Genomic DNA, 9,273 nt, shown 5'->3' on the forward strand with positions numbered 1-9,273 from the left:
ATAATTTGGCGCAAAATTAATGAAAAGTAATTACAACGGCTATATTTGAACCCGTTGTTAATACTTTTTAACAACGGTTTTCTAAGGACCCGTTGTTAATATATTCTCTAATGACAACTGGGTTTTGTGTAAAAACCGTTGTCAATACTTTCCATAATATAAACCACACAAACACAGATCAGCTACAGCTACAAACACAAAAACCTAACACAAACACAAACATACACAAACACAAACACACACTTTCTCATCGTCTTTTTCTCTCTTTCTCATCGTCGCTTTATCATCTCCATCACTGTTGTTGTCGTCATCTCTTATTTTCTCTAATTATCAGGTATCGCTTTATATGCATGGTTTTAGGTTTTGTCATCATCTCAGTCATTATTTTCTTTCTCTAATTATTTCATTTGCATGTGTTTTTATCTATCATTATTGTTCTTTCTCTAAGTATTATTCGCTTAATTAGTTTTGTCACTGTTGTTTTTCTGCGTTTATTAGCTTGTAAAACAAATAAAAAAAATAAAAAAAATAAGAAGAAGATGATGGACAGGAATAATGCATAATAAACTTAATTAATTAATTAATATATAAATACATAAAAAACGAATTACATTGCTAAAAATGCAATTCTTAGATATGCATAGAGAGTCTTATTCTGTTCTATGATATCCATCCTCTCCTCCTTTGCTATTTGGAGGTTTCGTTCCGCATTTGCTATATCGTCATATATATAGCTGCAATATCTGCTGCTTTGTCAAGCCATTTTTTTTTGGCGTCCTTGAGTGCGGTCCGAGCATCCTCAAGGTAGCTCATGTACCCGCCCTCGATGTCCAGCAACCGGCGGATGAAACTCTTGTTGTAATCGGTCATAATGCATGTATTACGGATGGTATCATTCATTGTTGAAGGAAGTGTTGAAGGAAGTTTGGAGTTTTGTTTTAAAGATTTAGGGTTTGGAGTTTAGGACGTGGAGATAGTGATATAATGGAAATGGTTATTGAGATAATGCATGAATTTATACTTAGTAATGTGTCGTTTGAGTTGTTTTTTAATTAATATGTTTAGGAAGTTGTGCCAAATCTTATAACCCTTCTCATTCCATATATTATTGTGTCCTTTTATATGCAGGATTTGGCAGTAATAATGCATTATGCATCGGAATTGCAGTAATAATGCATGCATCTAGTAATATATAGTTTAATTTTTTTTTAAAATCAACAACAGCGGTTATTAAAAAAACACCTGTTGTCTTTAGTTATTGATGTGACCATAATTAGCGCATATTTAGCCCCCGAATTAGCCTTGTTCCCATGCTTTTTAGTGCATATTTGGGTCATTTATTATCTTTAGTTCTTTGTTTTGCATATTCTTTGAGATTTTGATCCCTTAGTAGGAAAGGAGTAAGAATCTTGCATTTTCATGGCAAAACGAGACTAAATTGATCGAATTCAATGACCAAGCATCAAGGAGAGACAAGATTAGAAGGCCTTTGTACATATGATAGTAGATGAGCAATGTTGAGAAAGGATCCTTGAGTCCCCAAGGAAATCCCCAAGGAATTTATGAAGAAAAGGGAAGAAAAGAAGAAGAAGTCTTGCTGAGGCACGATCCGTGCGGATTGTCTACAATCCGGCCGTCCTCCACCTGCACAATCCGTGCGGTTTTCCACCAAGACCCTCGGGTTTAGCCACCACAATCCGCCCGGATTCTCTTAAATCCGCTCGTGTTCCATCGCCAGAATCCGCCCGTCCCGACCCTAATCCGCTCGGATTCCTCTACAGCGCAATTTCCTCTTCTCCAAGCTACAAAGAAAGAAGCCCTTCCTTCGAAAAATACCGGCTCCTCCCTGCTCAATCTAAAAAGTGTAATTACTAGTTTAGCCCTTAGTTAACCCTAATGCATCCCCCTAATTTCCACTATAAATACCCCATTAGTCTAATTAGAAGAGCATGTTCTTCTTATCAATAATTAGAGTAGTTAATATCAATCAAATCTCTCTTTAGTTGTGTAATCAACAATTAATCAAGTTCTAATACAAGTTTATTTCCTTAATCTCTCTTTTGTTCATCCTTTATTTTGGGTAATTGAAGATTATTTGGGTTATTATTGGGAGATTGACAACCTCTCAATCAAGCATCAAGTACTTCTTCTATCTTTGCTTTATTATTGGAATCATTAGTAGGTATAATTCTCTTAATCCCTTTTTAATTATTGTTAATTACTTTCATTTATTCATCATGTTTCATTTTGTTGGTATGATTGACAACCTTGCTAGCATGATCAACATGATAATGAGTGAGTAGTCTCTTAGCTAGGGTTAATGGGTGATTAGGGGAAACCAACATGGGGAATGATTCATGCTTAAATTAATATGCTTTCATGTTTTATTTGCTTGCTTGTTTTGATCTCAACTCATGCACATGTTATGTTTGATGAAATGCTAAGCCTATGAATCCTTGCATTTACTACCATCACCTATCTTTTCAATGAGACTTGTAAGACATAAACCAACTCGAGTCTCATTAGACCATGTATGTTGTTGAGTAGGGAAGATTAAGTCGACTTGTAGGTGTTGTACAATCTAATCGATTCGGCTCCGGGACCCAAACTTTTCTAGGATTGTAAGATATAACCCAACTCAATCCATCACAACAATAATTGCTTGCTTATAATTTGAGAACATGTTTGTATGATCAATTCCCATGATTCCCCTATGATCCCATGACACCCTAGTGCTTTTTAATCAATTGTTTACAACCCTTTAATTCATCTTGCTTGTTTATTTCCTTTGATATTTTAGTTTAGTGACCTTCTACATCAACCCAAATTGTGACACCCCTAAGACACCACTAGTTTCAATAGAAATCTCATTTCAATACCCGTCCCTTGGGATCCGACCTTTACTTGCCTCTTTACTAATTGTAGAGTTATTTCTCAAGTCATCGCGACCCTCTCAAGAAATCAAATTTACATCGCGCGTAGAGCAATTAAATTTGTGTACACGCGTACCCGTCACGTGTACTCCGTACACGTACCCCTTACGGCATATTAGAATCAGAGGATACATTAGAGATTGTACACGTACTTTTGATATTTATTAATAAAAATATAATTGTTTCCTTGTTTTGTATTTCAGTTATCGCAATACAAAATTTGCTGTTACAAATTTTGGTGAACCCGACGTGCAAATCTCTACCTCTCATCTCTCTCTTTGTTTTATTCAAGTCTACCAAAACAAGAAGATGTCTACTAAGCAAAGCATCTCCTCCAGTCCATCCAAGAAGACCTACGCAGATATCCTGCAGGGTACCCCCATTGCTGCTACCTCCCCTGCTACGTAGTCAGTTGGCATCTCCACAAGAGGAATGGCAAAGAAGGCTGCTGTCAATGCTGCTGCTGCCAGTCTACGCTCTGCACACGTCCCAACTAGGCCACGCAAGTTCTCTGTCGCCTCCATAGCTGCTGCTCCTACAACGCTCCTGGCCGCCTCTTCTCCTTCACGCGAGGAGACTAGAAGTGTTAAGGTTGACAAGAAGGCTTCTCCATGCAAACCCAAAGCGTCGCCAAAGAAGAAAGAAACCTCAACTCCTAATGTTGCTTCAGTCATGGTGATAAGTGGCGATACTCTTGAGGATCGAATGCAGAAAATGAATGATCTCCTTGAAAAGATGATGAAGGAGAGTGAAGAAAAGAACAAGAAAATTGATGAGCTCCAAAAAGAGGTGGTGGCACTCCGTGACAGGAAGGCCGAGAGCGAGCATGGTGACACCGATAGGGATGTTGATAGCGATAGAGAAGTTGGCGAGGATAGGGAAAAGCCAAAGAATGAGATCAGCAACTTCACTTTGAAGAGAAGTGTAGGAGTTAATAGCCAAGACGATCAAGTGTCGGTTGGATGATAGCTCGACAAGTAGTGGACGCTACATCAAGCCTTACACTAAGAGGATTGACGATGCGCGCATGCCATCGGCTATCGGCCTCCAAAATTTCAGCGATTCGACGGGAAGGGGAACCCAAAGCAACACATCGCCCACTTCGTCGAGACATGCAACAATCTTTGGAACAGAAGGTGATCGTTTGGTGAAGCGATTCGTTCGTTCGCTCAAAGGGATCGCGTTCGACCGGTACATAGATCCGGACTCGAGTCAATTGTGGTGGGGTCACATGGAAGATGAATTCCTCAACAGATTCTACAAAGACACCGGACGTGTCGTCGGCATGAGCGAATTGACAAAGACATCTCAATGGTAAGATGAGCACGTCGTCGATTACATCAACGGTGGCGTGCGCTGAGTCTGGAATGTAAGGATCGCTTAAGTGAAGCGTCAGCAGTTGAAATGTGCGTCAACGGGATGAAATGGGACATTCTTTACATCCTGAAAGGGATCATGCCAAAGAGCTTCCAAGACCTGGCTACCCGCGCCCATGACATGGAGATCACAATCAAAGAACATGGTAGTGCTCGACCAAGTTGTTCTAAGGTGCCAAGTGAAAAGAAGGAGTTCAAGAAAACTGATAAGAACTCCAAATCGTCGACAAAGGAAACAATGGTCGTCGAAACCAACAGTGCACCTGTCAAAATCTCGTCAAAGCCTAAGTATGAAAAGAAGAAAGAGTCATTCTCTTACAACTACCAACGAGACAAGCCTACATTGAAAGAGTTGCAGGCTAAGAAATATCCATTCCCAGATTCTGACTTGTCCGGAATGCTTGATGACCTCTTGGAAAAGAAGGTTATACAATTGCCAGAGTCCAAGCGCCCTGAGCAAGCAAACAAGACAAACGATCCTAATTACTGTCGTTATCATAGGCTGGTGAGTCATCCCATTGAAAAGTGTATAACACTCAAGGAGAAGATCATGCAGCTCTCCAAGAAAGGGAAGATCATTCTTGACTTGGAGGACACAGTAACCACAAATCAAACTACTGTAGTCCTGGAGCAACTTGACGAGCCAATTATACGGCAAGGACAATGTGTGTATATTGTTGGAATATGTGTCCTCCGACAATAATGCGATCACGACTGTTGATCATGATGATCACATGTTTAAATCTCATTATATAGAATACAATTGGGAAGTAATATTGTTACTGTCAACTGGTCAACATATATCGGTAATGATTGGCTGACTAGAGTTTGACATTACTGTCGTATGACGGTGGTGATCAGTTGACCCCCTAGGTCATACCTATAGGGCGATACTCTTAATATTAATCTTATGAAAAATTGAACCAAAATTATTTGGTATTTAGCTCCTAAAACCGGGTAGAGGAGAAGAGATTTTTGAGTATATGATCTCTCTAATTTATCATTAAAATGTAGAGAGGAAATTTTATTTCTCACACTAGAAATTATCAATGTGAATGAATGAATAATTTAGAGGAGAAAAACTCTCTAAATGCTCCTTGGTAAAACCGGTGGGGGGAGGGATTGGTTAGCCTATGCATGGGCATGATTCTCTAACCAAGAGAATAGGTATGCAAGGCTAGGTGTAGGGTGTCATCATATTGTTTCCACTTAAATTATTAAACATAATTTAATCACCATAATCCCTCCATATTTCGGTCCACTTAGGATAATATGGATTCCATATTATTTTTGTCAAATGTCAATATGTCACATGTCATATGTAACATAAATTGTTATGTATTTTTAACATATTAAAAATCAACGTATTAATGAAAATACGTCATATACAACAATCAACTTAGTAATTCAAAATTACTTGTACCAAAATATTTTACCGTTTATAAATCGTATTTATAATAATTCATTCAAATCCAATTGTTTCATTAAACAATAATTTTGTACTTAATTGTGACTATTAAGTACAAAATTATTGTTTAATGAAACAATTGGATTTGAATGAATTATTATAAATACGATTTATAAACGGTAAAATATTTTGGTACAAGTAATTTTGAATTACTAAGTTGATTGTTGTATATGACGTATTTTCATTAATACGTTGATTTTTAATATGTTAAAAATACATAACAATTTATGTTACATATGACATGTGACATATTGACATTTGACAAAAATAATATGGAATCCATATTATCCTAAGTGGACCGAAATATGGAGGGATTATGGTGATTAAATTATGTTTAATAATTTAAGTGGAAACAATATGATGACACCCTACACCTAGCCTTGCATACCTATTCTCTTGGTTAGAGAATCATGCCCATGCATAGGCTAACCAATCCCTCCCCCCACCGGTTTTACCAAGGAGCATTTAGAGAGTTTTTCTCCTCTAAATTATTCATTCATTCACATTGATAATTTCTAGTGTGAGAAATAAAATTTCCTCTCTACATTTTAATGATAAATTAGAGAGATCATATACTCAAAAATCTCTTCTCCTCTACCCGGTTTTAGGAGCTAAATACCAAATAATTTTGGTTCAATTTTTCATAAGATTAATATTATACTAGATCAAATAATATTAATTAAATTAAGAGTTAGCTTTGGGTATAAAGCTTAGGGAGAGATCTTATACGTAGATCTTGTTCATCCATAAGGAAAGCTCAAGAACAAAAGAAAAGGAGATTTCTTTTGTGCCCTATAAAACCGAAACATCAATGTAAGGATATGATTTCTCCTCCTTTGTTATATTGTTTGCATGCATAAAATCCGTTTTAATTTTATGACAAATTAATTAGACATATTTGAGTATGTTAATATGTATATGAATCTACATTTCCTTCAATCGGTATCATGAGCCACGGTTGTTTGCATGCAAATTGGTTAAAAGTTTTTCCGAGTTATAAGAATAACAAATAAAACTTGTAAAATTTGTGTTATTATGATATATCACGAAATTATTACATGCATGTTAATATTTCTGGTCCTAAAATGTTTTAGGATATTTTGGTTATTTTTCGGATTTTTTATTGTTCATAATTTACAATAAATGGCATTTAAATGTGATTTTATGAGTAAAAATGTCATTTTTGGTCTAAAAATAGCTATACTTCGAATTTTCCATTGATTTTTGGATATGTTGTCACATATATTATTTTGAGATAACCTGTAAATTTTCATAATTTTTGGACTTATTATGCTCGAAAAATGGATTTTTCATTATTAAATTCGGATTTAAGTGAAAAATAGGTTAATATGAGTTAAATTTCGAATCTGGTCATAAAACATTAATATGTTGTCACATGCAATTTTACAAGATGCGTGTAAAATAATTGGCTATAAAGAAGTCTTTTTCCATGATTTATGATTTTTTGAAGAAAAATAGCATAAATAGTGACATTATTAAGTGAAAAATTAATAAAACATAATCTATGACTTAGGAAAAACGTCTTATGTTGCATTTTATTATATTTTTCAGATATAAAATTGAAAAGTTAATAAAAATAATTTTTCCGTGTTTTTATGATTATTTTATTAAAAATCGATAAACCGCAACATTGTTTTTCCGGGAAAATTTCGAAATTTTTAACCTAAGATTTTGAACATTATGAGTGTCATGGTAATTTTCCAGAATGTTCATGAGTTTAAATTTCAAATTTTGAATTTATTTGAAATTTTGTGATTTATTTGAAGTTTAATAGCTTATTTTGTAATTTTTGGTCCATTTATGAACAATTTTATAAGATATGGGTTAATTATGGTCAAATTATTAGTGAAGACTAAATTTTGAGTCCTAAGAGGTTAGGGTAATTAACTTATGCATAAATATGAGTTTATGTATTTTTGTGATTGTAAAATGTTGAAATCACGCAAATCCGTAAAAACCGAGTAATATACGATATTGGCAATTTAAAGGCGATTTAGCATAAAATTGAGCATGTTCTTACATATTATAATGCTGCATTTTCTTTATGATTGTCATAATTTTAATTTATGTAATTTTGAATTATGTAATTTTTACTTAGTATGGCCTTAGATTTTAATTGGTATTTCCCGAAATGTATGGGAATATCGATTCGGTTGTAATTTTTATTGTGATCTCGTATCACCGTTTTGTAATTTAATAGATTTATTTTATTTTAGTTACAAATGTATAATAGGAAATTATGTAATTTATTATGTAATTTTATTTATCTCGGAGTTCCTAAAGACGGATTTCTTCAAGAATGGCGATACATAAAGACTGTGTTACCTCGAGATGCGTGCCACAACCGAAGTTCAAGGGACCAATGGAGTTGGTTTCCGAATATGTAATAGATAAATAGTTTTCTATTTTAGGAAGGCCATACTAGGATTTATTTACTTTTATGCTTGCATTTTATTTTATGTCACATGCATTGCTAAATCGCCATAACTAAACATGCATTGTCTTTTATCGAGTTTATCGACCGTGTCAAATATAATTATCGTAGTTCACCGCTTTAGTTCACTTAAAACGTGATAGATAATAAATTGACATGACCTCTCGCTAAAATAAACAATTGAGACTTAGCCTTACCAAAGAGTAGAAACCATGAAAACCTATTTCGTGAGGGAGTGCGCTCGGCCACACCGGGGTACAAACCTTGTTACGTAGGGGAAGTGGATGATGAATGTTAATCCACCGAATTCATGTTGATAAGGGATGTATCGGCCACACCGTGCCCAAGTTAATGTGGGTTTGGATCATGGACTCATTTATTCGAAATTTGGATTGAACTCAACAAAAGTATTTGATAAGGGATGTATCGGCCCCACCGTGCCCTTGTCGATGTGTTTTGGGCTAAAGATAAATGTTAATGTAATTTTATCGACCAAGAGTTCTAAAAGTAGAATCGATTAAAGAGTTAATCCACCGAGTTATATTGATAAGGGATGTATCGGCCCCACCGTGCCCAAGTTAATATGAATTTGGATCTTGGAATCATTTATCATAGTTGGGTAGAGGTCACTATGTAAATGCTATACTTGTTTACAAGTATTAATATAACGATGGATGTTTTGTTTTCCACTATTCCGTTATCATATTGTTCTATTTCTTTACCACAATTCTTATACGATATCATTTCGTTTTTGATTCAAATTTCCATTAAAACATCGTAACTAAAGACAAATATGAATTTGCTTCTGAAACCTCAAATGAACCATTGATAAGGATCTCTTGTAAAGAGTATAGATTAAAGTTATTCATTATCAAACAGGTTTTTGATTCATGACTAACACTTCTACTTACAATGGATTATGTTTCATATACTTAATTGAATTAAGTGCCTTGAAGCGATAAATTGTTTTGGTGATTAGATTTTCAGAATTCGTAATTGACCAAAATAACGCAACCACTTCAATGAAAGTTTTAAGGCTAA

The sequence above is a fragment of the Silene latifolia genome, chromosome 11 (genome assembly GCF_048544455.1).
Source record: "Silene latifolia isolate original U9 population chromosome 11, ASM4854445v1, whole genome shotgun sequence".
Classification (NCBI taxonomy): Eukaryota; Viridiplantae; Streptophyta; class Magnoliopsida; order Caryophyllales; family Caryophyllaceae; genus Silene; species Silene latifolia.